This window comes from Myotis nattereri (genome assembly GCF_964212035.1).
Source record: "Myotis nattereri genome assembly, chromosome: 15".
Lineage (NCBI taxonomy): Eukaryota > Metazoa > Chordata > Mammalia > Chiroptera > Vespertilionidae > Myotis > Myotis nattereri.
This window is the reverse complement of record NC_138090.1, coordinates 28,317,888-28,338,671: the sequence shown is the minus strand read 5'-3', so window position 1 is coordinate 28,338,671 and position 20,784 is coordinate 28,317,888. Positions and strand designations below refer to the sequence as shown.

The window sequence follows — 20,784 nt, the reverse complement described above, 5'->3', positions numbered from 1 at the left end:
CCTGGGTGCCAGGGGAGGCGTCTCTGGAGAGAGGGAAGCCTGGCCCCTTTCTTGTGCTGTCACAGCCCCTGTGAGCCTCAGGTCCTGGCCTGTGATGTGGGAACATTCCCCAGGTTCCCCTCCTCGGGTTGCTGTGAATTTTAGAAAGAAAAACATGTCAATTGTTACCATTTAATGGGATTTGACCACCTGCTAGGTCCTGTGCCCATCCTTTCACTGGGTCACCTCTCTTGTACGTACCTGGCATCAGGCCACTGTGAGCAGCAGGGATACAATGTCTGCGGAGCCTCTCCAGCCCACGCCCGCGCCAAGCCAACCTCTGAGAGCCTGGCTCCCAGCGCCCAGCACAGAGCGGGCAGGCCCCGGACAAATGGCTGTGCCTTCCTAACTCACGGACCCACCTGTCCATGTGACTAGGCTGAGGCCGCCCAGCATCTTACTGCAGCCCCTTCCTGGAAACCCAGTTGCAAGCTGAGTGATGAAAGCGACTAGGAAAATACAGCTTAGAAATTACCTTACGGTAAAGTTGTGTTCCTGAAACCGGCTGTCCGTCAGCGAGCTCATATGAATGATAACAGCCTGCCATAAAGGCAAAACACAGGGACCCAGTCCTGTATGACCACGTAAACTAGAGACCATTCTACCCAGTTCTGTGAAGTGGGCCACTGGGAGCACATCTACTGCCCCGGGGGCCCTGCGTGGAGGGGCCGTGACAGTCAAACAAATGAACTACTCTGTGTATTGCAAGTAGCTTCTTTGTCTTAGGTCCACTCTATGATTCAATAAACCTTTAATTAACTGTTTCTCCTTTTAGAATGTTGAAGGGCTTTAGGGCATTATATGAAGGGAAACGCTTTCTTAAGAAAACTGCTCAAGAAACTCTGATCTTATTATATTTTTCTTTCTCGGAAAAGGTCCCAGAGCCATCCGGAATTCATCTTCAACCTTGGAGGACTGTCACAGGTGCTCAATTCACATTTTTAGCTGGTGATTATGTGTCTTTCTCACAAAAGGAATTTTGAACTAAAAACTTACCTAGCTGACCCAGATGCCAATTAGGACAGTCTAAGGCAAGGGTGGGCAAACTTTTTGACTCGAAGGCCACAATGGGTTCTTAAACTGGACCGAAGGGCCGGAACAAAAGCATGGATGGAGTGTTTGTGTGAACTAATATAAATTCAAAGTAAACATCATTACATAAAAGGGTACGGTCTTTTTTTTTTTTTTAGTTTTATTCATTTCAAACGGGACCGGCCCGCGGGCCGTAGTTTGCCCACAGCTGGTCTAAGGCGTCAAGTCACAAGTAGTCTCACTTGAAGGGGCTTAAACCAGTGCAAGGTCCTTTTTCTCACCTGATGAGGAGGTCTGGAGAAGGCAGTGGCCAGCATCTTTTCATTTCCTCCATGAGGACAACTCAGCATCTCCTATGGCTTATATCGGTGTCTTGTGGCTGCCGTAACAGAGCACCAAAACCTTGATGGCTTAAAACAACACACATTTAGTATCCTAACAGCTCTGTAGATCAGAATTCTGAAACCGGGTCTTACCGAGATAAAATCAAGGTGTTAACAGGGCTGCACTCCTTCTGGAGCTCTGGGGGAGAATACATTTCCTGGGCGTTTCCAGCTGCCAGAGGCTGCCCGCATTCCTTGGCTTGTGGCCCCTTCCTCCATCTTTCAAGCCAGCAGTGTGCACCCCTCTGCCTTTGTTTCATGAGCACATCTCTCTCTCTGATCTCCCCTTCTACACCCTCTTCCATGTGGTAAATCCAGGACGATCTCCCCATCCCAAGGTCAGATGATTAGCAACCCTAGTTTCACCTGCAACCTTAGTTCTGCTTTGCCAGGTAAGGTAACAGGTTCTGGGGATTGGGATGTGCTCATTTCAAGGGAGGGGAGGGGGTTGGGAAGGCACCATTCTGTCCACCACGTAGTTTTTGTCTGTCCTATCATGTCTCAAGAAGGCTGCTGCATCTCCAGCCATCATGTCTGCATTCAAGGGAGGGAAGGGAGGAGAAGGTTTCAAGGGCTGCACCAGCTGGGTCTGTGCCTTTTGTCAGGAAAGCAAAAGCTTGCCCAATAGCATCCTCACAGACTCTTTACATTTCATGGGCCAGAACCTTGTCACTTGACCATCCACATCTAGCTACAAGTGAGGTCCACGATAGCTTCCCCTAAATTGGAGGTGGCAAGACTCTAGGAAGCACATCCACAGTATCAGCCATGACCCCCTTTCCCAAGCTCCCGAACTCACCCCGGCGAGTCTTTGCAGACAGGGACTGGAGGTAGGCAGTGGTGGCTTCCAGAGCATGTCTCCAAAGCTTCCCAGTGGGCTGTAGCTGGCAGAACCTCTGGGCGTTCTAAGAAGAAACTTCCAAATCTGCCTCTGGAATTGTGGGCGAGGCTCCAGGCTTTGGGATGAGCTGTTCTGGGTTCCAGCACTTCTTGGCTTGGAAACTAGATTGATGTGTGCGAAGTGCCCAACATATCTGGTCCCAGGAGGTTGCACACAGGACAGGTGTGGCTCAGTGAGTTAAGGGTGGCAGCAGGTGGGTCTGGAGAGGCAGGCACTGTTTTGGCATCAGTATGGCAATGGGAAGGCAAGGGTTCCCCTCTCGGCCCTTCTGTTTTATGGCCGTTCTGTCCCGACCTTCGAACTCTTGGGCATATTGAATGAGCGGCCTCCTTAGGGGCTGTTAGCACATCAGCACAGTGTGTGTTCTGTCTGGAGAACTGGTCGCCGTCTGTGTCCTAGCTGGGTTCTGGGGCCCCTCATTGTTGATTCCCCCCAAACACACTGGTTCTGTGTGAACTCGTTGCACTGACCCGGAGTTAAGGAAACAAATCTCGTGGGTAGTGTGGGCCCATCAGAGGCAGGAGCTGCTGAGGTCCCACTGGGCGAGTCCCCTCCCCCCACATTCCCCAAACAGCATGGCGCCTCCTCTGCCCATTCTGAACACCACACGCTCAAAACAAGGTGGGAAATAATATCAGAGTCAATTTGACTTCCACTTTTGAACCCTCCACCGACTAGTCGCTGTGCCCACATCTTGTGGGGACACAGACAGGGGCCAGGTCAGACCCCTGCCCTTGAGCCCTTGGGCGGGAGAGGAAGACACAGAAGGACAGTGAGCTCCCAGGGCGGGTCCCTGCACTGTGCTCCCCCATGACCGCTGGGTGACAGCTGGGCAGGTGAGGAAACCTCTCTGACCCTCGGTGACCTCGCCTGTGAGGGGTGAGAACGGGACCGTGGGGTGGGAGGAGGGAGGGCCTGCCCGGGGCCCGCTGTGTGGTGCTAGCTTTCACTCTGCGCTTATTATCATTTCTGATGTTCGCAAACAGCTCAAGTACGCAGCATCTGGGTGGAACTGGGCCACATGGCACGGCCCCGCGCAATAGGAATGTAATTTGAGTCAGCTGGAGTCGCCACTCTGTTATCAGGCTCTCCGAGCGAGCCTTACGCAACGCTGTGAGCCTGGCCTCTGGCTCCGCGCCTGGTCTCCCTGGCTCCATCATGCCTCTTCTCCTGTCGTCCTTACGCCAGCTTCCTCCCTGAAATAACGGAGCCCGTGGCGACGCCCTGCTCTCAGGACTGGCTGTGCCGGCTGGACCAGGTCACGCGTGATTGCACCAAACAACCCCTGGAAGAACACCATGGAGTCGTTCTCAACAGCAGCCCCATTTTGCAGGTGGGGAAACTGAGGCACAGAGAAGCAGAGCCCCTGGCCCTGGGTCTACAATCAGTGTGTGATTTCAGGGATGAGTGAAATGGGTGATGGGGTCCCAGCTCAGCCCGGGACCCCTCCCCCAGGCCTGTCTCAAAGCGAGTGGAGGGTGAAGGGGGCACAGGAGCCTCCCTGCTGCGGGCTTGCTGCCGGGCATCTTCCTCATGTTCCTCCACACTCCCTGCCAGCGCTGTCCCCGGGGAGAGGCTCGGCAGTGAGAACCTGGGAATTCTCTTATCTCTTCCGAGCAGGATGCGTCCTGTGTTGTGTCCCCACCGAGGTTTCCACGTGCCCTGATGAGCTTGCAGATTTCAAGGGCGATGGCTCAGCTGCCCTCCAGCCCAGCTTTGGGGGGGCTGTGTTTGTTTGCCAGCCCCTCACACGGGCTGGGCTCCCCATGTCCCTGGCCCTCCGCTCCCTGCAGACCTGCCCCAGCAACAGCCGCGTGGAGTGCAGGGGTGAATTCCTGCCTGGGGGGCCGTTTCCGTCCATTCTTTGTGTGGAGGCAGCCTGTGGGTTCCCCACCAGGGAGCGGACTGCAGTGCCCCGCTCGGCCCTTGGGGGCGCTGTGCAGGCAGGCGAGGCAGGGAGGCCTGCCTGCCTGGCCTGGGCTGGGTCTCCTCCCTCCTGGACCACATCAATGCCACTTCTGAAAGCTGCTCTTATCAAGTCACGAGGGGATGGAAATGGGTAATTAATCTAGTTCTACCATGGTGCGTGGGCTGTTCTCACTCTTACGGCCAGTGATGTTTGTGTGAAAACCATGATTCTTGGCCCTGGGTTTCTGTGTCAGACTCATCAGGAGTGGGTGAGACCACCGTCCATAGTGTACACCAGGCCCTGGTAATTCTTCTGACCAGGCAGGTTTGAAAAAATGCTGGCCTGGCAGCTTGGGGATGTTCTGGAGTCAGATAGGCCCAGTTTCTTTCTTAAAAAAAATCTATATCTATCTCTATATCTATATGTAGGTAGAGATAGAGATAGAGATAGAGATAGAGATAGAGATAGATATAGGTATAGATATAGATATAGATATAGATATAGATATAGGTATAGGTATAGGTATAGATATAGATATAGATATAGATATAGATATAGATGTAGATATCAGAGAGGAAGGGAAAGGGAGAGAGAGATAGAGACATCAATGATGAGAGAGAATCATTGATCAGCTGCCTCCTGCACACCCCCTACTGAGGACTGAGCCTACAACCCGGTCATATGCCCCGACCGGGAATCGAAACGTGTTCTCCTGGATTATAGGTCAACATTCAACCACTGAGCCACACCGGCTGGGCAGGCCAGGTTTCGTTTTCACTGCTACCCCTCCTGTCTCGCGGGCCTGGAGCCTCTGGGAACCTCAGTCTCCTCCTCTACTGACTGGGAATGATATTATCTCTCTTACGGGTTCGTTGGGAGAAATCCCAGGGTGCTCTGTTCACAGCAAGCTGGGATAGGGGGTTCAGGAAAGGATTAATTGTTATTGTCCACAATGATATTCAAAGACATAACCTTCCTGGCAAACATGGACAGACCACACTGAGCTGATGGGCGAGAGTCAAGAGCAGAAACCTTGAGTGTTTTGAGCACCCTCTGAGACCTCATTTTAGGTACTAGGGTTCTTTGCATGGAAATTTCCAAATGTTGACAATAATACGATGATCCCTGGGGTCCAGAAACCTGGAATCGGGACATGCCGAGTGATCCTGGGACTCTCAGAGCTGAGGGTGCTGAGGCCGGAGAGGGTTTGACTCACCTGTGCCTCAGTTTCCTCCTGTATAAGATGGGCCATTATAGTTCTTACTTCACCAGTGCTTAGAGGATTAAATGAGATGAAGCATGGAAGGCTGATATTCACTGTGAGAGTTAGCTAGCAGGGCTGGTGTTGGCGGTGGTCTCACTTTCTCACGGAGGAGGAAACTAAAGGGCCGGGGGGATTCCCCGCTCGAGCAGGACTCCCGCTGATGCGTGGGGGGCTGGGATTTGGACTGAGGCCTTTGAGAGGTCTGCACCCTCCGGGCTGTTCTGAGGTGAGGAGGGGCTCTCTCGGGTCCACTCCAGGTTTGCCCCTCTCCTGCAGTCTTTTCTGACAGTAAGCATGAAGGGGAAGTTGGTGGGTCCTCCCAGTTTTGGGGTCCTTGTCTTTTATGAACTTTCTACTTTGTCATAGGGAATTCTCAAATATTCTCTCATCTGGGGTTTCTGTTGACCCACAGCAGGAAGCCGTAGGCTAAGAGCTGATTTTATACTTATTGGCCCATGTGTTCCCAAAGCAAGGGTGCCATAAAATGTGAAATATGGTGGCCAACCAAACAGACTCATGCTATCTTTCTGAGGCTTCTTTTTTTTTTTGAGGAACACACACTCACACACACTCACTCACACACATGTGTACACATTCATTCACATGTGCATATGTAATGCACACCACACACATATGCAAACATATACATATGTTCATGCACACATCTATTCACATAGACACCTACACATACCATCATACATGAACATGTGCACACAGCATGTACACATATGCAAATACACCCTGAACTGTGTGAGATGGGTCCGCCGTTGAACTCCCTATGGTGAATGCTTGGCTGGGCTGAGAGGGCTCCAAGACAGGTTGGCTTTCTGCAAGCATTGAATACAGGTGGCTTCTGAGTTCTAGAAATGCTCCCAGGAGCCCCAGTTCATGCTTAAATAAATTCATCACCTGCTGGATGATAACACCATTTGAACGAACCACTTCAATAATTTAAGGCTTTATTCCTCAAGATTTTTCCATCACAGAATTAACAGAGGAGGCTCCCCTTCCCAGGAGGGTGGACCAAGAGGAAAACCTGCCCCCAAATGACCTTGATGACATCTTTTTACATGAAAGTCCATGTCATTTTTGCTTTGCATTCAATAGTATAGGCAGAGGCATTTTTAAAAACTACTGTGTCCCACCCATTATTTTAGCAAAAATTATAATCCCCCACCCCTCCATACATCATGTTTATCTAGAATCTTCCCATGGTCTCTTCATTTGAAAAGCCAAGCTGACATTAAGGTGATAACCTGAAATGCAATCTTTTCTTCCTAAAGGTCAGCCATTCACACTTTAGTAAGAACGATGCCACGATCTTAAGAGTAGGTTTTCGATGACAACAATTGATGAAACCATTAAAACCCAGGATCCCTATGTGGGTTAGGAAGAGGAAATAGTGACACCTTAAAAAGAGTCAAATATAATGAGGAAGTTGGAACAAAGACATTTTTCCAGTTTCCCTACAGAGTTTTAGCCTACCAATAATCCCCTGGTTTGTGGGCAGCTCCATCCAGAATGTGGCAAAGATCAGGGGCAGGATTCTCCCAGAGAAACTTCTCTCCCTGGCCATGAGCTCAAGTGTCTGGACCAGCGGTTCTCAACCTGTGGGTCGCAACCATCGGCAAACACATATAGCATATCAGATATTTACATGACGATTCATAACAGTAGCAAAATTACAGTTATGAAGTAGCAACGAAAATAATTTTATGGTTGGGGGTCACCACAACATGAGGAACTGTATTAAAGGGTCACGGCATTAGGAAGGTTGAGAGCCACTGGTCTGAACCCTCCTTCGTCACCCCCTGTTCCATCCCATCAGAGAGAGGGCTTCTGCTTTGTTCTTCTCTTTGTATCCACTCTTTTCTACAGTTTGCTGGGCACTGAGGATATCAGCATGTGGGGCTCTTCTGAGAATATTTGGCCCTTCCCAAACACTTGCACAAACCTTTAAACTTTGTTCACTATCTATAACATGCTATCTTACATGCATATCAATGAATTTTTAATTAAATTATTATTTGCTTACCCAATGGGATCATAGTTGTACCCATTCGTAATGTCTGCTTCTTACTTGGATTCAAATCCCATTCCTGCCACTTGCTGGCTGTGTGTCCTTGGGCAGGTTACTTAACCTCTCTGTGCCACAGTTTTCTCATCTATAAATGGGAGATAAAAACAGCACCTAGCCTTGACTGGGTGGCTCAGTTGGTTGGAGTTCATCCCGTACACCAAAAAGGTTGCAAGTTCAATTCCTGGTCCGGACACATACCTAGGTTGCAGGTCTGATTCCCCTTTTGGGGTCAGGACATGTACAGAAGGCAATTGATTGATGTTTCTCTCTCTTTCTTCCTTCTTCTCTCTCTAAAAAAATCAATAAAAATATATCCACGGGTGAGAATTAAACAAACAAACAAACACTGACTCTAAGTTGTGAGGATTACATGTGAAGTCCTGGGAATGGTGCCCGGTACCTGCATATTAGCTCTGTAATTATCAGTGGAGTTTGCCCCATGCTGGAAAAGATTAATTCAGCAAAACAGATGGGGGAGTGCGATCATTTGTAGTGCAAGGTCATTCTTCCTTGTACCAAAGCCTCACTGGGGAGTCACTCCAGCTTGAGTACATTCACGGGGATGAACTAAATTGCAGAGGGTCCCAGGCAGCAGGGCGATGCCCGTGCTGGCAGCCAACCTGTTGGTGCAGTTGGGACGGCAGTATTAAAAATGGTTCCTGCGGGTGGGCTTCCCTGGGCAGGCAGGCCTTGGAGGACACGGATGGGTGTGACCCTCTGGTTTGCCAGAATTCAGCTCTTGAAACAGCCCGCCTAGAGCTGCCTGGCCCCCCAGATGCGCTCTTGAGCCTCTCAGGCCGCTGTGATCTCCCCAGGCAGGCCTCCGGGCTGTGCACGGGGCCCCTCCGTTTGTGGTGGACACATGCCATTTGTCAGTGGCATGGGGTGACGAGCTGGGCACCCCTTGAAGCGAGCTTGCAGAGTTCAAGGCTGGTCGCCTGGGCACTCATTATCAGATCTAATTGTGGGCTCAGATTTCACAAACCAGGGGGCTGTGCAGGTGGGGGACAAGCTGCAAAGGTCACGCCTAAAAGCTTATTAAACCGCTGGTGTGAAAGGTAAGACCATCTGGATGCCATTTGACAACTTAAGTGGTAATTACACCATTTGGCGCAGGAATTAGTGAGAGCCTTGGCTTGAACTGTGGCAGGGACAGTGTGGCGGGGCGGGCGGGGGGGGGGAGGTCGTTTGGGGCAGTCCCTTCCTAGCATCTCGTGGTCCTCGCTCCCGTGATGGCTGCAGGTTTTGCGCCGAGCTCTTCCGGTGGATGCAGAGTTGGCAGTGCCGGCCGGGCAGCTGGCTCCCGCACCAGCCCTGCAGCCTTGATAAATAACCAGGAACACCTGCCTTCCCAGCGCTCTGGCCGGTCCAGGCGGGAGGTGGGGGCAGCGTCCAGCGCATTCCTCCCCAGCAATATGGAAGTGTTTAAGCAGCGTTTGCACCAGGCAGGGTAGCTGAGATCTGAACCTTTAAATTACAGCCATTCCCGGGCTGAGGAAAAGTAAATAAACAGTTCACAGCTGCAGCCAACTCAACACAGAACGGCTATCTCTTCTGATTGCGGGACAAGTAATTAAGTGGGAAATGTGAGCCCTCACCGTCAGGGTGAGATGATAAAGGTCTGGGGGCAGTAAATCCACCCAACTCCAGAGACCTCAGATTAACCCTCGCAGGGCCGGCAGGGTGGTGGGTGGGCAGGCGTGGGGGAGCCCAGATCAGAGCTCACATTAGCTCACTAACTACATGGAAACTGCCGGCCCCACCGTGCCCTGTTTAGGGGACATGATACCCAAGAAAGCACAGGTGCTCTCTGCAGGGACGGATCCTTCTGGATCCAGATGAGCTGGGTCCTCCAAAGTTCACACGTTGGAGTCCTAGCCCCCAGCATCTCAGAATGTGACTGTATTTGGCGGTGGGGCCTTTCAAGATGCGATTAAGTTAAAATGAGGTCATCAGGGTGGGCCCTGATTCATTTCATCTGGTGTCCGTATAGGCTGGGATGAGGACACAGACCTGCACAGAGGGGAAGACCTCGTGAAGACTCGGAAGGGATTGCCATCGACACACCAAGGAGAGAGCTCCGGAGAAACCGGCCCTGCTGACACCTCCGGCTCCAAATTCCAGCCTCCAGGGCTGCGAGATGATCTGGGCTGCTTTTTCACGGCAGCCTGAGCAAAGCGACATTGGGATTTGCCTGTGTGCTGAGCAACATGTGCTTTAAAACGACTGACAGTCTGTCCCAAGCCTCTCCAAGGCAAGCACGTCCCATTTGGCTTCTCGTACTCATCAAAGCGTTGCGTTCCCATCTCACAGATGTGGAAACTGAGGCTAAGCAAATAGCCCAGGGTCAGATAGCTAGGATGTGTGGAGAGAGACTGTTTCCAGAGTTGGGGCACTCAAACCCGGCTGCACAGAGGAAATCACCTGAGAAGTCTTAAAATACTGATCCCTGGGCCCCACCCCGAACAAAGGGAGTTAGAGGATGGGCAGCAATTCTCAAAGCACCCCAGTGATTTTCACCTAGAGCAGTGGTTCTCAACCTTGGCTGCACATTAGAATCACCTGGGAATCTTTTTAAAATCCCGATTTCTGGGCCTCATCCTCCGGAAATTCTGTTTCTTTGTTACTAATGTTGTGGCCCCACCCCATAACAAAGAAACAGAATTTCCGGAGGATGGGGCCCAGAAATCGGGATTTTAAAAAGATTCCCAGGTGATTCTAATGTGCAGTCAAGGTTGAGAACAACTGACCTAGAGCGAGGGTTCAGAACCACTGCTTCATACCTATTTTTTCTTGCTGGATTTCTTAAAAACACACACACACACAAAAAGAAACCCCCACACAAAACAAAAACGTGGTGGCTTAGTAGGAACTTAAGTCCCATGTGTCACCTCCCATCTTTCCATACTTCCCGTGGGTGAGGCCGCTCCAACGTGGCCCTCACATCCAGCGTCAGTTTGCTTGTGTTCATGCTGCCGCCGGCACGGGCTCGGGAGCCCCGCGCCTGGGTTTGAATTCAGACTCCACCACTTACTTGCTCTGTGACTTCAGGCAAGTCTCTTGGCTTCAGTTTCCTCATCTGCAAAATGTCAACCACAAGAGTACCTACCCCTAAGGTGGTTATTAACCGAGTTCAAGTCTGTAAAGTCCTTAGAACAATGCCCGACACATGGAGTGTGCTAAAAAATGTTAGACGCAAAGTACCAGCTCATATACTGACCCCTGGGTGGTAAGATGCGGAGGGGGGGTTAGGAATGGGGGACAGGAACAAAGTCTAAGCCAGCTCTGCATTTTCCCCAGGGCACAGGGGGCACCGGGCACATTTTAGTGGGAGGGAACAGGGCACCCGTCCCCACCAGGCACACATGCCCGGGTGAGGGGTGTCGTCACAGCTGACCTGTTCTGTTTACATGTAAACCGTCACTCCGGGGTCCAGAAGTCACGGAGGGCTGCTCACACGGAATCCGGGATGCTATGGCCATGTGTTTTCTCTGTCAAGAGCGAGGTCTGACGCGGACAGCGAGGCGCCCGGGCAGGCATGCACCCAGCGCCAGTGCTGACGGGGTTTTGGGCAATCCTCCTGCCTTGTATTACGTGTATGAATGTGTATCCCTTTTGTAATAAAAACAGTTTGTTTTCTTTGAAAAGAATGATGTAAAAATTGGCTAAGTCACCCCAGGCATGTTTTAGCATTTCCTGGACATCCTCACGGCCCAGCAGGGCTGGATGCCCCTCTGTCCTTGCCTGGGGAGCACGTGCCTGCCGGGTTTCTGGCCTGTGGCCCTGGAGGGAGCAGGCACATGTCACCCAGCTGTGTGTCTGTGGGAGCCGCCGCAGGGGACTGGGCCACGTGGCCGCACTCTGGAGGTGCAGGTCCCATGGCAGCGTGGATCTCTGTGCTGGCGGGGCCTTGGGGAGCTGCTCCCAGGAGGGTCTGGGGACAAGAACAGAGGTGGTTCTGGGCCCTTCCACAGCTGTTTGTTCCTTCAGCCACTCCGCAGCGTGTGGGAGTCCGTGCAGAAAGGGAGCTGCCTGAGTCCCTACCATGTGCTGGTGTCAGCGCCCTGCCGTTCAATACTCGCCTGCCACTGGCCGGCTAACTTTCTGTGCCTCAGTTTCCTCTTCTGTAAAATGGGGATAATCACCTGCTTTACAGGGCTGCTGGGAGGATGAAACAAATTAAAACAGTTGACAGTGCCTGCCGCTTAGTATGAGGCCTTGTTTTATACTCACTCGGAGCTGTGTCCATTCGCAGGTGAGGACCTGGAGTGCAAGAGGGCGCACTGGTTTGTTCAGTCCTTCAGCCAATAGAGCAGTGGTTCTCAATCTTCTGCCCCTTTAAATACAGTTCCTCATGTTGTGACCCAGCCATAAAATTATTTTTGTTGCTACTTCATAACTGTAATGTTGCTACTGTTATGAATCATAATGTAAATATCTGATATGCAGGATGGTCTTAGGTGACCCCTGTGAAAGGATTGTTCGACTGCCAAAGGGGTCGCGACCCACAGGTTGAGAACCGCTGCAATAGAGGGAGGGAGACCCTGCTTATTGCCCCCCCTCCTTGCTTCCATAGCAATAGAGTGTTTAACCAGGCCCATCACAACTCAGAATTAAGACCACTTTCCCCAGCCTCCATTGCAGCTCTGAAGTACATGTGACAAGCCCTGGCCAATGAGATGTGAGAAGGGACACGTGTGCCCATCCAGGGAAGGGTGGGCCCTCCTCTTCCCCCGCTCTGGGTCCTCCCGTGGTCTGATGCAGACAGAGGGATGAATGACCACAGCCCACGTGATGACCCGACAACTTACAGCGAGAAAGAACCCAATGACGTCAGAGAGCAGAACTCAGACCTTCATGGGAGGAAAAGAAATTCTCGGGACACCTTGTTTCAGCCACTGAGGCTCTGGTGTCTGTTCAGTGCAGCAGCTGACGCCATCTGTGACGCAGTCAAGCCTTAATGGCGGAGCGCGGGGCAGTGGCCGGGACACCCTCACTGGGCCTGACCGTTGGCTTGGCCTTGGGAATTAGTCCTGGCCCGTCAGCCCCTAATCCTCCTCCCCGGTACTCCTGGAGAAAATGCGAGCCAGCAACATCCTCTTAAATTCCTCTTTTTTTTTCCTGTCTCTCTTTAAAAGTTAATTCAGCCCAGCTGAGCTTCAGTTATGCGGGGATGGGGGTGGGTAGGGTGGGGGGGGGTGCGGGGGGCGACTCAGGTCTGATACAGCCTTCTCGGTCATGATACTAACTTTGTTATTTTTCCTAAAAGCCCCAGGAAGCTGATGAGAGTTGGAGGACTAACCTACGGTCACAAGGCCAGTGGATGGCAGAGCCAGGGCTGGGAGGCAAGCACTCTGCCCTGATCCTTTCGCCAGAGTTCCTGTCTATGCTGAGGATGGTGTGGGTCCGAGAGACAGCCAAACTTCGGACACTGCTCGCTCTCCCCCTTCTTACCAGCTGTCCTGCCAGCAGCTGCCAGGGGAATTTGCACCTGACGAGAGCAAGGGGCCGGCAGAGTAGAAAGATGGGAAGCCGAGTCCCGAGGGCATCGCTGAGCTCTCCGTCAGCATCCCTTCCTGAACACTGGCCTGTCCGTTCCTTTGGACGTAAGCCAGTTTCGGCCAGGATTTCTGTTGCTTGCCACCGTGGCATCTTTCCGGGAAGCTGGGGCCTGGCATTCCTGGCCTGCATATTGCCCTGGCTCGAGTGTCAGGATGTCCTCAGAGCTGTCTCTTCTCTGGACCGACGTGCCTGAGTTCCTTTGGCCTTTGCTTAGGACTTCACCTCCTTCTGCATGAGACCCCACAGTGGACAGGATGAGATCAGGTTACTTTTCATTCCAAAGAAGGGACTCACACCATCACGGGGGTCCCACAGACTGGGAGCATCGGGGCGCAGCCCCTCCTGTGGTGCTGGAGCTCCCAGGGTCCTTCCCATGTCAGAGGCTCCTGGGTGCTTGTGTCATACTGGGCAGTGGCCCAGGGCCATAGGCCACAGGGTGTGACCTCATTGAGCACATCTTCCGGGAGGGTGAATGAAATGAGAAGGCCAGATGAGAGGAGGGGCTCAGAGGACCCCCCATCCACTTGCAGAGCTGTGGGTGTCACAGCACCCCTCTTTCTCTTAGCCTCTGGCCCCACTAGTACTTGGTAGCGACCCAATTCCTCCCTTCCCGTGAGGCCTCTCCCAGCAACACTGAGCTGGCCTGTGACCCTCTCTGGGTCCCCCTCCCCACTTGTGGGAGAAAGGATGTGGGGAAGGAACATGGTTCCGGGCTTAGAAAAGCTGGCCCTGGGTCGTGGGTCTGCTCCTTGTCAGCGGAGTGGGTGCAGGAAAGCCGCTTACTGTCCCTGCATCCCAGTTCCATGTTTGCAAAATAGGGATCAAAACCAGTCTCCCAAACTGGGGTTGTTTTGAGGATTTCGGGAGATACTGGCTGACGGGAGGTCAGTGGGTCTGAGAAGGGTCAGCAATGGTACAGGGCCAGGTAGGGTGAGGTGTCGGCAGCACCAGCTACATAATGTGGGGGCCCAGTGCAAGATGAAAATGGGGGCCCTTGGTTCTAACATCATGAACCTCAAGGTGGCTACAGCAGAGCATTGAACCAAGTGTGGGTCCATGCTCAGAGGACCCACATCCATCTCTTACACTCCCTGCTGTGCCTTTAACACTCACGCCCTGGCCCAGAAAGCACCCAGGAAGTGGCAGGACCCCTCAGATGCCAAGAGGTCAGTGGCTGATAATAATCAGCTGTCCACTCCCAGGACCTTTGCCTGTCAATCCAGGACCCGAGGGCTGCAGCGTCCAGAGACATCACTTTTTGATGGTGGAATCTGCCCAGTGGCTGTGAACGGCTGGGTGTAGGGAAGGGGCCGTGGCTCTTGGACAGTCCCCCCATGAATGCAGGCCAAGGTCACAACCCCTTATATCTGGAAACAGCTGACTGCTGGTTCTGGGTTCCAAAGCGGTGGCCCTGCCCCGCGCGGTGACGTCTGCCAGGGAGGCCCCTGGACATCATTGCGATGGTGACTTTTATGGGAGCGGGTACAGGCCACAAGCTGTCAGGGTGGCCGCTGCCCCTTGGCCCCTCTTCGCCATTCCTGTTGTCTCACCCTCGAAGGCCTGGCCCTCTGTGACCCTGGGCTCTGTAGTGAATGCTCTCACACCCTGGGCAAGCCCGGGGCACGCGGGTGTCCCCATACTCTCTGCCACTCAGCGCCAACAGTGTTTCCAGGTGAAGTCTTGTTGGGGTAATAAATGGGATGAAAAAACAATACTTCACTGTATTTTTTCCTGGAGCATCATGACAGATTGAGGGCCGGTGGCTTGAGGCGTGCTGGCCAATTCCAGCTCCTGTGACCCCCCGAGGCAGGGGGGCAAATGGGCATGTCGCAGGCTTCCCCTACTTGGTCTGGCCTGACTCCAAGGCCCCCTGGCCTCCTTCTCCCTGGCCATCCTGCCAGCGGCGCCTGTGGGAATGTTGCACCCGGCGGAGCCCAGGCCCATTTCTGCTGCCCTGAGAGCCTGTGTAGCCTCATAGGTCCCAGGGGAGCGTGTCATGCAAATGGGCTGGCTGCCCGGCCCGCAGCTGGCTGAGCTGCATGGGGGAGAATGGGCTTACCTCTTCCTCCATCACCCAGGACAGAAAGGGGCCCCACTGAGGGGCGGGGTGGGGGGGAGGTGTCTTGGCGCCTCTTGTTCCTCCAGAAGAATGGCTGTTTCTTTGCCATCTGAGTGATGCTGCTTAGAGAAGCTAGGCTGGAGGAATAAGAATGATGAAATGGTCATTATTCACTAACCACTCTCACTGTCCAATCCCAGAAATCAATCTGATCCAGGTGGCCAGGGACACTGGTAACTATAATAAACATGGCACCAGTGCGCACTCCTGGGGCGCTGTTCTGTTCCAGGCACTGTATATATGTTACCTGAGCAAAGTTCCTAACAGCTCCATGTAATAATAGTAATAAGAAACATATCACACTGACTAAGTGCTTGTCCCTGAGCGTAATATACATCGACTCTTCAGATCCTCACAACAACACTGCGAGGTAGGCCCTTTCATCACCCCCATTTTGCAAATGAGAAATGAGCTTCAGAGGGGTTCAGTGATTTGCTAAGTGTCCAGAGCTAGGATTTCACTTAGCGCAGCTACAGACAATATGTAAATGAATGGATGTGGCCCTGTTCCAATAAAACTTTATTTACAAAACAAGCAGAGGGCCAGATTTGGCCCACTGGCAATAGTTTGCTGGCCCCTGTCTTAGAGTTTGGAGTATTTTCCAAATGATAGACGATGGAGTTCTTTTTCTCAAGGGGTGTTCATTCCCACAGAACATTTTCCTCATTCGGGCAGCCCTTGACCTTCAGTCATCGGGCCCATCCCCATTGTTCATGTCCATCTTGTTCGTGTCTATGTGGCTGGACAGTGGGATACTGTCTTATGAGGTTCATTGGTGGATAGGGATTCCTATTCAGACTTTATCCTAAGTAATTCCAACCACTTTGGGCTGGAAAATTACTCAGCTAGGGCCCTGGTGCGGGATTTTTAAGTACTTTGGGGGGGTTCAGCAGAACTTGAGATACCTCATCAGGGATGTTATCACAGTAGGTAGGCTTTTTTTCTTCTTTCAAATCAGTCATTATTCCTGTCCCTCTGGCCTGTGTTTATGTGTGTGTTTGAGGAGGGTGGAAAAGGAGGTGGAAAGAAAGGGTTAAGGTGCCCAGGGAGTGTTTAATGAAGGCATACATTCGTCAGCTACTTTCACTTACACTTACAAAAAGTGTTTAGTCTTTGTCTTTAAGCCGATGGCTCTGAATTAATTTTGGATGGAGCATTTTGGAAAAGGAGGGACTGTTTGTATTAAGACCGACAGGGATATAGTCTTTCAAGGTACGAAATTTGTGCTGACTTAGTTCAAAACACAACCGCATCTGGTTATGTCTGGTCTCGAGAGCTCCAAAAATGTCCTAAATTCCAGACAACCTCTTGGGCTTAGAAATAAAAGTCATTAATCCTGCATTTGAATTTAATATTTGAAATTTTATCCTAATCTTTTTTTTTTCTTCCACATGAATTAGCTTTTGAAAACTTGGAAAGAAACATGAGGGTTTTTTCTTTTTTTTTTTTTTCTTTTAAGGGAACATTCTTAACAAAAGGGTATAACATTAAACTGGGTTTGACCTTTTGAGTTTAGCAGATTTTCCACCTGGGCTGAGCAGGAAATGGGCCGCGCGGGAGGAAGGCTTCCCCTCTGGCTCCTGGGAAGGAAAGCTGGATGCATTCTCGAGGTGTGCGCGTCAATGGCCGTGGCTTCCTCATTGACGGTTAATTGATAAGTGGTGAGAGCGCAAGTCTGGGTGGATGGCCCGTTCACGGGGCAGCTCCAGCCAGCTTTGGTTCAATCTCATCAGAAATATTTAAGCCGCCCCCTGCTCCCCACCAAAAAAAAAAATGCACATAATTCTGCAGGCACCTCACATGTGGGTGGACAGTTCTATCTTGAGTTTCATCCACTCAGGGCCAACTTCTGTCTGGCAGGAGGGGTGCAAGCATGGGGCACAGATCCAGCCACCCAGATAGTTCACATGACCTGGAAAAAAGAATCTGGGAAAGGAGGGGGCCGGGGGCCTGATGGGAGAGACCGGAGGTAGAGGAGCAAGAGGGGAGAGAATCAGGGAGTGGGGGCTGGAGCTCTGAGTCAGGGGGTTGGGGAGCATGCCTTTGGCGGTCACAGTTGCCGGGGTCCTCCTGTGGGCAGAGGAGGGGGCTCACTCATTTGGCTTTATCACCCATCTGCTCATAAGGGGGCTGCGACTTCTGGCAGCCTGGGTTTGAATGCTGGCTGAGGAAAACCCGGGGCAGGTCACACTGCCTCTCAGCCTCAGCCTCAGCCTCCTCACGTGTGAAATAGGAATAAAATAACACCTTCCCTGTGGGACTTAAAAAGAGATGATGCATTTACTTGTCAGCCCGGGGCCTGGCACCAGAGATGGGCTTAAAAAATACCACCCTTATAGAACTGGAGCTTATTTTTATTCTCCAGTTGATGGTGTCCGCCAAGGCAAAGGAGGGGCCCCCTCCCCTTCCACCGCCCCCCTGCCCTCTTGGTGACTTGTTTTTCCTTTCAAGGGTGGTCTCTGCTCCTTGTGCCGTGATGTCACTGCCTAAAAATGCCGGGCGCAGGCGGGGGCGGCGGAAGGGGCACTCGCGGAGATTTCTCCCCAGCCAGCCTCAGGCTCCCCAGGGGCAGCCCTGGCCCGGGCTCCGGAGTTCCAGGCTCCTTCCCAGCGGAATTTATGATTCCCTCCTCGGCCAGAGCTGGTTTGCTCCTCCAGAAATAAAACAAAGCCTGCCGAAGGCTGAGGCCTCAGCCGCGACTTTCTTCTTCCTCCTGGATGCATCAGGCAGCTCACTCGCCGGTGGAGGAAAGCCCTCCGCAGACCTGGGCTCCAGCGCCCAGTTTGCCATCAAATAGCCCCGGGGCCTGGGGCCAGTCACTCAACGTCTCCACGCCTCAGTTTCTCCCGCTGGTTGGACAGGGATTTGGGCCGGTCCCCCGTCAGTGAGTCAGTGTCAGCAGTTGAAATGAGTGGTTCCCACAGTGCAGGAGGTAGGAGAATTTAGGTGACACAGGGGTGGGCATTTTGAATCTTTAAGTGGTTATGCAGGGAAGGGATTAGGGGAGGCCGGTAAGGCACTGGCTTTTTTGTTTGTTTGTTTGTTTGTTAATTTTATTGATTTCAGAGAAGAAGGGAGAGGGAGAGAGAGATAAGAAACATCAATGATGAGAGAGAATCATCGATTGGCGGCCTCCTGCACTCCCCACACTGGGGATCCAGCCCGCAACCCAGGCACGTGCCCTGACCGTGACCTCCTGATTCATAGGTCGGTGCTCAGCCACTGAGCCACGCTGGCCGGGCAAGGCACTGGCTTTTGATACGAAATTTAAGGGATCAGCAAACAGACCAGAGTCATCAAGGCACATACTAGATTACAACATTTCAAAATCAGCATGCAAAAACATGCATGGTAAAATGTCAAAATGTTAAATGAAGGCAGGATCCGTGTTATTAATCTTTCTTTTGTTCCAGGTTCCAATGTTGCTCACACATGTAATTTTACTTTAGAAAACATGTCTAACAACTGAAACCTGTGTCTCCACAGATGCTACTGCCTAGAGGATGGCCACATTAAAGCTTAAAAAGTGAGTTTCTTCAAAAAAGAAAAGGGAAGGTTGCCGGGTGTATGATTAGTGGTGTGTAGAGATGGCAAAAGACCATGATGATGGGAAGAGGCAGAGTTTGGGGAGTGGAGGTAGGTGGTGGGCTGGTGGCTGGGTGGGGGAAGCAGACCCCACATAACCCTTTAACACCTGCCCCTGTGCCTGAAACGTGCTTGTGCCATGAATGTCCACCCTTTGACAACAGTGGACTGGCCCCCAATGTCCCCCAGTCCGAGCCAGTACCATTAGAATCCCTGGCGTCCAGGCTGGGCTGGTGTCCTCACTGGAAGACATGCACACTCAAGTCCTGGCCATAATCCTGCTCCCCTCTGGACAGAGGAGCAGACGGCGCTGGCTCACAGGGAGAGGAGATAGCATCACAGAAGCAGCGACGAAGGGGCCGAGCCAGCCTCCCGGCTCCTGGGACAACCTGCCCTGACTTCCATAGACACCTCATCTTTATCATCAACACCCCCTTTGTTAATCTGGTTGGATTCGGTTTCTTTCTCTTAAACTGAAAAGGTCCCCATGGGTCTGTGTCCTGGATGCGCATCAGCTACCGGCTCTGTGCTCTTGGACAGGCCACTTCCTCTCTCTCACTCCAGAAAACTCCCTGACATGTAAATCAGCCCGTCCCATCCGATAATAGAACACCAAGCCTTGGTTCTCGGAAGGCGAGGCTGCGGCATCTTCATTCACGATTCAGGTAAGATGTGTTGAGCATCTACTACGTGCACTGGGGATGGGGAGGGAACAAGACAGGCACAGGTCCTCCCCCTCGCAGGGCACACCTCAGGGCCAGGGCCCCAGGCTGCGCTAGGGGTGGGGAGGCCAGACAGGAAAGGGCGGGGATTAGCGCAGATGCCACTGAGGGGCAGGTCCCCGCTGAGGGGAGCGGGGCTCCTCCTTTGGGGGATCTTTCAGGGCCTAAGAACCCACCTCAGTGCTGTGTCACCTGAGAGAGCCCAGCCTCCTTGCTGGTCACAGGTGAGCATCCTGGCTCCCAGGCGCTGTGGCCAGCCTTGTTTCCCAGGCTACCCTTTCAGTTGTCCCGACAGGTGGATATCTGCCTGCAGCTGGAAAGGAGGGAAAGAAAATATCTGTGGATAGAGATGTTTGGGAGGATGATAGCGCCAGTTAGCAGAATCTGGAAGAGAAACACCCGGGGGGGGGGGGGCAATGAGACACCCCGTGGGGTCATGGACCCTTCCATGCTTCTATCCAGTAGAACATCCTTCTCCCAGCCCGCAGCTCAGAGCCCACGCAGTCTTCTTTCTGCCCGAAGGCAGTGGCACCATCTGATCCTGAGGGGGTGGATTTGGGCTCCTTGGTTTCTCTCACCTCCCGTCTGGTCCCTTCAGATGACCATGGCCTGGACGTGCTGGTCTTTTTGGACCATCTCTCCCACCGCTCACCCATTGGAGGCCCCCAGAGCCAGAAGGTAGGTCTTCTCATGATCCCCAGTGAGCCTGGAGCTGTCCTCACCACGCCAGAAAGATCGTCCTCTATTTCAGGCAAGGTGCCCACATCTCATGGATGGCTTTTCTGAAAACTCCGGGGCTAAACCATCCTCCTTGGGCTCCCTTTATCTCAGACTCTCTGCCACTCTGAGTGGATTTAGTGCTATTGGTCTCAGATGGGGCCCTTTGGTTTAACCGGACTGATCTTGTTTTTGTGGGGGGAGCATATGTTGTTGTTACTCAACTCGAGGGGTTCGAAGCTTGGTATGTTCTATTCAAGTCACTTTATTTACTTGCATCAGTAAAAGAGACAGGGATTCACATCCAAAGTTTTTCCGCCCTGGAGGGAGGCTTAGCCATTGCTTATACACACCATTTGGTCAGTTACACATTGATTTCTTCTTTGCAGTTGCCTACACTTACCTGGTTGGGTTCCTATCGAGCTCCTTCTGTTTACAGTTGGCCTACAAAATACTGTGCTATATTTTAAC

The 20,784-nt window shown here is 52.3% G+C and overlaps 1 long non-coding RNA gene across 1 annotated transcript in view; it reads left to right on the top strand.

Moving 5' to 3' along the window:
• LOC308531145 overlaps positions 1-20,347 on the top strand; it is a 143,644-nt gene extending 123,297 nt beyond the window's left edge. The window contains exons 3-5 of the long non-coding RNA XR_013996902.1: positions 18,776-18,815; positions 19,439-19,539; positions 20,195-20,347. This is a non-coding gene — a long non-coding RNA (uncharacterized lncRNA). The remainder of the gene's footprint in view (positions 1-18,775; positions 18,816-19,438; positions 19,540-20,194) is intronic.
• Positions 20,348-20,784: the final 437 nt, after the last annotated feature.